We start from the raw sequence: 8,896 nt of genomic DNA, 5'->3' as shown, positions 1-8,896 counted from the left end.
ATGAGTAAAAATAATATTGAATCGATTAATAAACATTATTTAGAAATGCTGGAGATTAAAGGCAGACCGTGTTTGGTTTGGCAATACTCTGACGGTTCTCTGGAAGGTATGCGCCCCTTCCTCACCAGGGACTACAGCGACCCTATTGAGGAAGGAGCCTTCAGCAACACTGAGAAGAAACTGATCATAATTACTGATGATGCCGGTGCGGGAAAAACCACCAGCCTAACACGCATGTCGGAGCTCATCCGAGACTCTTGGGTACTGAGAATCTCACATAAAAACATGACTTCCTCTATCGACAAACTACCTTTGAAATTTAACCTGCGGTCAGTTACAAATTTTTTAATTCATGCTTCAGGTCTGCCTACCCATAATGATTTTGTACACAGTCTTTTACAGAATTTCCTGGAATCGAAAAATTCGAGGCAAGTTTTCGTTTTGCTGGATGCATTTGATGAGATAATGGAGAAAAAAACAGAGGTCAAAGTGTTAGAGCTACTAAAATTCTTAAAATATGCTACAGAGTGTAAAACAATTGTTACCACACGGGTATATATGCGTGAAGAACTCGAAAACAATTTGGTAGAATTTTCCGCAGAATTTGATAAAACTACTAGAAGAGAACAGGAGGATTACATGGTGAATTCCTGGCTTCCATACCTGGCCTTGGAACTCTCAGAGCACGGAGAACAGGAGAAGGAGAGGCTGTGCCAGTTTGCCAGAGAGCTGTGCGAGGAGATGGAGGGAGTGCTGGATAAAGATGCAGCGAGTTTCATGGGCAACCCGCTTCAGATCCGTATGTTGGCCGAAATATTTTTAGAGGAGGCTGTACGGTCGGTGATGTCTCCCGAACATTCGCAAAAAAAATGTAAAATCACCAATGTGTTTAACTTGTATCAATCCTTCATCGATATCAAGAAAACAATATACTTTGAGCAGAAGAACATCGTCGAAGGACTACCTGCTGCCATTAAAAATGATTTGTTTACGAACCTAATAGAACGGCATTATGTATTGGCCCTTGACCCAAAGTTTACCGAAGAATATTTCACAAAAAAAATAATATCCAATCAAGAATTGAAAGATATCAGTAGACTAGGGTTGATCCGGGCTATTGCAAGGGGAAGCGTTACTTTTATTCATCGTACGTTTGAAGAATACTTTTCTGCTGATTTTTTCGTCCAGTGGCTCAGTCGACAAAAACAACCAGGCGAAGATATTGGTCTCGTTATAAATGATTTGAAAAAAATCTTGTCCTGTCATAGAATCGTAAAGATCAAAAAGAGTCAGCCTTATAACCACAAAATGTATGAAGAGCTTTTTAAGCTAGCAAAAAGCTTTAACGAAAAGCCTCCACTGCATTCAATAAATGAAAAACAGAATGAAAAACAGAATGTACAAACCGTTGTAAACTATTTCAATGACCGAAGCAGCTCTTTATCTGAGAATGTCTACAATACCTCCGAAGCAGCAAAAAACAAGACCAGTATAACCGAACCGAACACAGATATTGTAAATAGTTGGCCGGACAACTCACTAAATTTTAAAACAGTGAAGCTGCCGTATACAGCTGACCCAAGTCAGATTGGAAAAAAAATCACTTCATTTGTGCAAAAGTTAAGTGTCAATGAAAGTGACTTAGAGATATTTAAAAAAATGTTCGCAGCCATTAAAAAATATTCAGCAGAGGAAAAAAGCATTGAGAATAATTTACTAAACCAATCGAAAAAAGTCTACGAGACCATTCAAATAACTTTTCTTTTTCATCGCACACTATCAGAAGCATCACATTATCTTAAACGGTTTATCAACACTGAGGATCGTTGTGGTGAGAAGGAAAATAAAATTAAACCTTTTTCAAATGATAATACGTTTTTTTTCATTAATTCTAAGAAAAGCTGTACCAATCTGAATTTAACTGCATATAAAGAAAAACGTGATAAGATGTGCGCAGTGTTTGAGCACAAAGCGGACATCCACGCAAGGAATGAAGACGACTGGACTGCTAGCTACGCTGCAGATCGCGGAAAACTAGAGATTGCCGAACTTTTGTTGGTGCTTGACAGTGATTGGAACTCTGCTATACTTTGGGCGGCTGCTAGTGGACATGTTGAGGAGGTAGAATTCCTGCTGCAGTGCGGTGTTGATGTCAACACTGAGCTTGACGATGGCAGAACAGCCTTGCATTTGGCAGTACACGAAAGACGTGTGGATGTTGTAAGGATCCTTCTGAAGTACAATGCCAATGTTTCCCTTAAAGACAAGTCTGGAATGACGGCTATCTGCTGGGCGATAAACGAAGGACCCAGTGAAGTTGTTAAACTTTTGAATGATTATGAAAAAATACAATGCGATAATAAATATGAGGATACAAATAAACATGAAGATAAATATACATATGACGATACACGTGATCTTATCCAAGTTCCATTTTCTCCTACACTAGCAAACATAATAAACTATTTGTCAGAACAGATAAATAAATACATACTGTAATAAAACACAAACATTGCAAAAACATTTAAAAGATAAAACGTAGTGCAAATCAGTAAGAAGTTAGGAAGTAAAATGAACTTTAAATGGTTTTTAAATAATAGAAATAATACAATTATTGAGCCCTGAATAAAAAAAATCATGGGAACAGTGCAATTTAGAGTTATTACACCCAAAATTCGTATCTTGAAGCCTAAACATAACATTTTATAAATAGTGACATATATAGTTGGTTAAAACAGGCAAAGCATGAATCCAACAAAGAAACAACTAAAGTGTAGATCGGTGACAATTATAAGTTGGCATACATATAGTGTTGAACAGTGAAGCAAGGCACAAGGCGGAACACATCCCAACTGAAGACATGCTGAAGGAATTCCCTGCTCAATTGATTTCAATACAGGTAAAGTTTCCTTTTAACGTGAAAACGTCTTTAAAAATGCTGCCATACTAAGTCCCGCCAGAGCGAATAAACGCTTTTGTTGTCCCCCTATTTGTATTAATATCGTCGCAGATAATTATTTGAAACACATAAATTAACACATATTTACCAAACCATGGCATGCCTAATTAGAATTAGGTATAACGATTTGATTTATCTTATCAAATAAATACATACAAGCATTCAGAATTGTTAAAATCTTTGTCCTCCTGTATGATAAAGTTCGATTCTAATTTTAAAAAAATGTTAAATATATTTTTAATTGTACTAATCATATTATTTAAATATTTTTTTGTCTGTGAGTTTTCAGGGGTCTGCGAGTGTACAACACAATTTCCTTTGTGGTAAAGTTCGTCCGATTGTTTTATGTATCCGATCTTTGATAATGAGATATGATGAACATTATTGCTACGTCACTTACGTACGTTGATTTCATAGAAGTGTACTTTTGAATTCTTCTGTGGTTATCTTCTCCATTTGAATATAGCTTGGTATTTTCTCTTTCTAACACAATTTATTTCGTGTTTCAAACTATGACGGTATTTCAAACATAATATCTCTACGAGACCAAAAGAGCTATTCCGAAAAGCGAACAGATTGACTCTACAGCAGAGATGTGCTTTATTTCAAATAAATCCATTTCAAATGGAAATGCAAAATGCAAAATGCAAAATGGGTATTTTCCATTTTGCATTTTAAATGCTTTTCTCAATGCATTTTCCATTTTAAATGCTTTTTTGCAACATTCTTCCTGCTATCTCCACTCATATCTTATTCATAAGCCCCAAATATCAGTCGGTCCTCAACCTCGCTATGAGAGATAATTTACATATGTCAAGTTGCTCCCTGGTAGGAGCCCTGGCAATTGAGTGATACCATTACAAAAAATACTGATTCAAATACTGAACATGGGGCCATGACGCTGTAATATTAAATGTTTTATAGCAGTTTCTATGTTTTTACGTTGTCAACATTAGTCCCGCTCAAATTTTTTGTGGTTTCATAATCTGTAGTCGTGTTGTTTTTGGATTTACCATCAAGTAATATGTTTGTTCTACATTGATGTCCATTATTAAATGATAAAATTGTTTAAAAATTCTATAATTATTTTAATTGTTTGACCTGAGAAACCATTTTGCATTTTGAAAATAGGTATTTTGCATTTGAAATGCTTTTCTAAAAACCATATTGCATTTTCCATTTTCAAATGGAAAAGTTTTTGACCCATTTCCATTTTGCATTTCAAATGGTTTTGGGTACCTACCCATTTTGCACATCTCTGCTCTACAGATACTTTTGTTCCCAAAATCCAACTAATTACCCTGAGAAGTTCGTTTACGTTACACACACTTTAATTTATATTCTGAAGAAGTTTTATGTGTTGAATAACCAGTAAACAAAAATAATTTTTAAAACCTCTCTGCAGATCCCTGTTCCGATGCATCGCCGAGGAGAGCAACATTTTCAAAGCAGCTATATTCGTTCTGTCTCTGGATATCATTTGAGGGGATCAGTACTCTACTCCTTTCATAGAAAATCACACTTTATTAAGCCACATACTAACTCTGTCCCCGAAAAATCTTAAGAGGGGCAACTCTTCGAAGGTAGGTTTCATGACATTTTGTTAAAACTTGCATACATTATAAATGAGTATTGAAACACAAATTCTACAACTACTTGTACTTACCACCGGTCGTTTTCCAACACTTTTTAAGGGTCATTTAAATCTAATGAAGATGTTCCCAGGCAACGTAAAAATAGTTAGTTATGCGCACTCTGTCTTATTAAAAAAAAAAATAAAACAAAGCTTAATACCCCAAAAAAAAATCATTATATTTTAATTAATTAGTCATTATAAATATGTAGCATGCACTTCATTTGTTTAATGTGTGACAGATGTCGTAATTTTTCAAGTTGAAGCAAATATTGAATGTTCAACCGCATAATCTTAAAAACAGTCAACAATAAAAATAACTGTACAGTAAAAAAAACTAGTTAACTCTAACTAACTAATTTCTCAATAACTCAATGGTTTCTCAATAACTCAATGGTTTCTCAATAACTCAATACTTTCTCAATAACTCAATGGTTTCTCAATAACTCAATGATTTCTCAATAACTCAATGGTTTCTCAATAACTCAATGGTTTCTCAATAACTCAATGGTTTCTCAATAACTCAATGGTTTCTCAATAACTCAATGGTTTCTCAATAACTCAATGGTTTCTCAATAACTCAATGGTTTCTGGACATGCTTTGAGGGGAGCAACGCTTGAAGTTCAAATTTCGGAACATTTCAAAACTAGCACTGTCTGTGCCAGGTGTTCTCGATCTGTCCGAGTTTGTAAAATACAGCATTTTCAATTTACATTTAAAAATATACCGTAAACACATTATATGTAACAACCTTTAGCATTTAAAAACTATTTGTCAAGGTTTACATTTTTTTTTATGTTAAACGAAAAAAAGGAAAGGGACTTGTAACTTTTACAATACCTTTGTCTAATTAAATATATTTTGTTTCAAATAATAATATTACAGTTTACACGAAAGAAACCTTCGGTAAGCGACTTTTTTTAATATTTGTTTGTGTTCAAAATTTTAATATTTTTAATTTCATACGCCGATTTGTAATACTAAAAACTGAAAGAATCTTTCATCTGCTTTCAAGAAGAGTATTTTGTTTGAAAACATTAAAAAAGACGAAGTTATTTTGATACGAATGTATTTGAAAATATTTTCCACGGAATCTAATTCTGAAAATTTTCAAATGAGATGTACATTGCAAAATGTCAGAGGCTAGGGGTTAACATGCACATTATATTTATCATCTTCAGACACATTGTAATGTCTGATTCCTACTGAGTTTTACATTTTAAACACCAGTTAAATTATTTGTTTACAGATCCTTGTAGCTGAATATCACTGACGGCAACACTATATAATGCTGCCACTGACTGTACTACACCCTGCTTAAGACAACACTTAGGGGAACAAAAGACTCAACGCAGCTATATTATTTTGTATATATAATCCCTATTGCCTTTACAAAAGCGCTCAATTTACTATGATTTGTATTGACTTCATTTTATTTCATAATGTTTTCTAATCTAATACCTTATTACACTAGTTAGGATGTGTGCTACAATTTACATTATAATAAAATCTAATACCTTATTAGACTAGTTAGGATGTGTGCTATAATTTTTTTGTATTTCTTAATGCTACATTTTCCAATGTAAATCTGAAAGCTAACAAAGTTTTTTTTATTTATTTATGGTTTTGATTATATTTATATTACTTGGATATTACACAAGTTGTCTCACTTCAATCAGTCTGCGTTTGGTTACAATATTCTATCAATTTCGTATCTCCCTGTGTCCCAGGTCAAATTTTTAATGAATGCTTAGAATATATTGATAGATATTTGTAAGTTTGTTGTAGAAGAGAAGTGATTCGTTGTAAAGTTTAATGCCCTAGATAGTAAATAAAATTTCTCGGTCCAAATGTCGTGTTCGTTTTTAACATTATCCAACATTAAAATTATTAAATATTAACAAGTGTCAATAAGAAAATGAATTATACCTAAGTTGCCAAGATTGTAAGCGCAAATATGTGAAGCCTTGTATAAATATGACATAAGTTTGCGATTTATTTTATTCCAAGGATTGATGTTATCTACAAAAGATAGAAAAAACCAATCCTTGGAATTTTACACCTTAGATTAAGAAAATTAGAATAAGTTCTCACACAGTGTAAGTAGGGGAATGTGGAGAAGTATTTCCCTACGTATGGCATATGGCCTATCACATGATGTCTATTACAGCTATTATATTATTATAATAGCTGTAATAGACATCATATTAGCTTATTTATTAAACATCATATAGTTCCACTCCGTATGGTCTAATATGAACATAAGAACATATTTTAACGTTTTGATTCCCTTATTACTTACTTATTTCTAATACATATTTACCTAATACACACATTTTTCTTTCTTTATTTAAATATGCTTAACGTATGTACATTTTTTTATTTCACTAAAAAATAGGCTATACATTTAAATGCCTTTATACACTAAGCAATTTAATTTATTTTAAAATTATTTTTAGTCTAATATTTTCTTTCTATCTTGTATGTTGTGTTCTTTATTGTAGGGCAGTTTGTATTTAAATTATATTTGGTAGTAAAATATTAAAAATTAAAATTTTACCTAGTCTTATGATTTTCTTATAACAAGCTTATTGATCTTCTTGACTTTTTGATTTGTTTCTTCCCTTTGGTAATGCTGTTTTTTTTATTTAAATAATATTGCACCATTTAACTAGTAAACATTTTTCAAATATTACATAAATTACTAAGAAACATGTACTGTATGGTTCCAACTAGTGATAAATCCGCTGCATAATGTATAGTTGTTTGGCATGTTGTGTTGTATGTGTATATTGGTTCATAATCATTCAATTAATATTGCTCTCCGGTACTAGTTACCGCATTTTGATTACTATAAAAAAGGATTACTTATCCTTAGTGTTCTTCATTCTTCGAGGAGACATTTGTTTTTGATTAACTTGAAATTTGTCATCATTTTTGGCTCATCACTTCTGTTAGACACCAACGTCACTACAGTTTCTAGTTTTTGTGGTACGCCGACGCCTCTGCTGTTCTACTACTGTGTCACAGTTCTCAGCTTTTCTTCCATCTGTCATGAGGAGGGTAGTATTATATGTTGTCCAAAATACTTTATTTGTTGGTCCCAGAAACCACGATAGAAAAAGAGGCCAGCATCATAATTCATAAAATGATTCCCTTTGTGGTTATCTTGTATGCAAACTAAATAAGGCAAGAGTGCGGCTTGTGCAATCGTCCTCCTGACGAAGCCGCGCCAGACACAAACGGGGAAGTCAACAGGACAGCGCGGACGAAGGTCGAGTCTCTCCTGCTGGGAGACTTGAGCCAGTTCAACCGCTCAAACAATCCACATGTTCCTTTGATTGTAATTTGGGACATAACCCGCTCTTTCACTGGCCCAGGTGAAGACCGGCCTTGCCTTGCAAAACCACGTAAGCGTTACTGTACAGCTGTTGTTGGTACCCATTAACTTCACATTGCTACAAAAAGAGTCCATAACATTCAATTAGAATTGTTGTTCGATAAAATGACATTATATTTAGCTACTGTAAAACATCCAATCTGGAGTAATAAAGGTTTGCTAAATACTCGTACAAACATGCTCTACAACAAACTGTTGCAAAGTTACTACACATTGCTCTGTAACTACTTTCATAATTCCTTAAGTATGTACTTTGTATTCTTGTTATTATATTCAATTTTTGAACTCCTATGTACAACAGAACTTTCTGTTATAACTTGCATTGTACCTATAATAGTACCTAGTTTATTGTGTTATGTAATAAAAACTCTTTTTTTCCTGAACAACAACAACTATAACAATGCTTACATGTAAAAGCCTTAAAAGCTTGAATAATTCATGAAAGGTTCGATATTTAGGCAGGTACTAAGTAAACTGCCAAATAAGCCACCTTGTAGTGTATACCTTCGGGAAATGTAGTATATTCTAAATAAACACGCTTTGTTACAAATCTATTACATCTTTTATTGCAATGAGAATACAGTGTCGTTTACGAGAAGTGTTGGATCCACTCATTATTTTTATTTACAGCTATCAAACGATAATGGCGAAAAAAGGATCCCTTACATATCCTGAGATTCAACCTCATATTGGTCCTAGAACCGGGTGGATATAATCCCTCAGGTTCTGGAGATAAATAATAATGAGCGTTGTATGTTAAACGCTCGCGCCTTTGAAGCGCTTTAATGTAAGAAGGATTTAACATAATTTAACAAAATTCAGACATCAATCTGTACCTCAGTAGTCAAAGGTCGGTTGTTCAGTTTTTTGTGAAAATGAGTTATGTATGAGACCTGAAGTATA

At 33.5% G+C, this 8,896-nt stretch overlaps 1 long non-coding RNA gene across 1 annotated transcript; it reads left to right on the top strand.

Moving 5' to 3' along the window:
• Positions 1-533: 533 nt before the first annotated feature.
• Positions 534-7,093, top strand: LOC149411679 (uncharacterized). Its single transcript, XR_016304790.1, has 3 exons — positions 534-2,899; positions 4,365-4,542; positions 5,843-7,093. It is a non-coding gene; the product is annotated as an uncharacterized LOC149411679 (long non-coding RNA).
• The last annotated feature ends 1,803 nt before the right edge of the window (positions 7,094-8,896 follow it).

The sequence above is a fragment of the Hesperophylax consimilis genome, chromosome 25 (genome assembly GCF_061612785.1).
Source record: "Hesperophylax consimilis isolate HC1 chromosome 25, BYU_Hcon_1.0, whole genome shotgun sequence".
Classification (NCBI taxonomy): Eukaryota; Metazoa; Arthropoda; class Insecta; order Trichoptera; family Limnephilidae; genus Hesperophylax; species Hesperophylax consimilis.
Note: the sequence above shows the minus strand (reverse complement) of the source record. Positions and strands in the feature narration are given on the sequence as shown.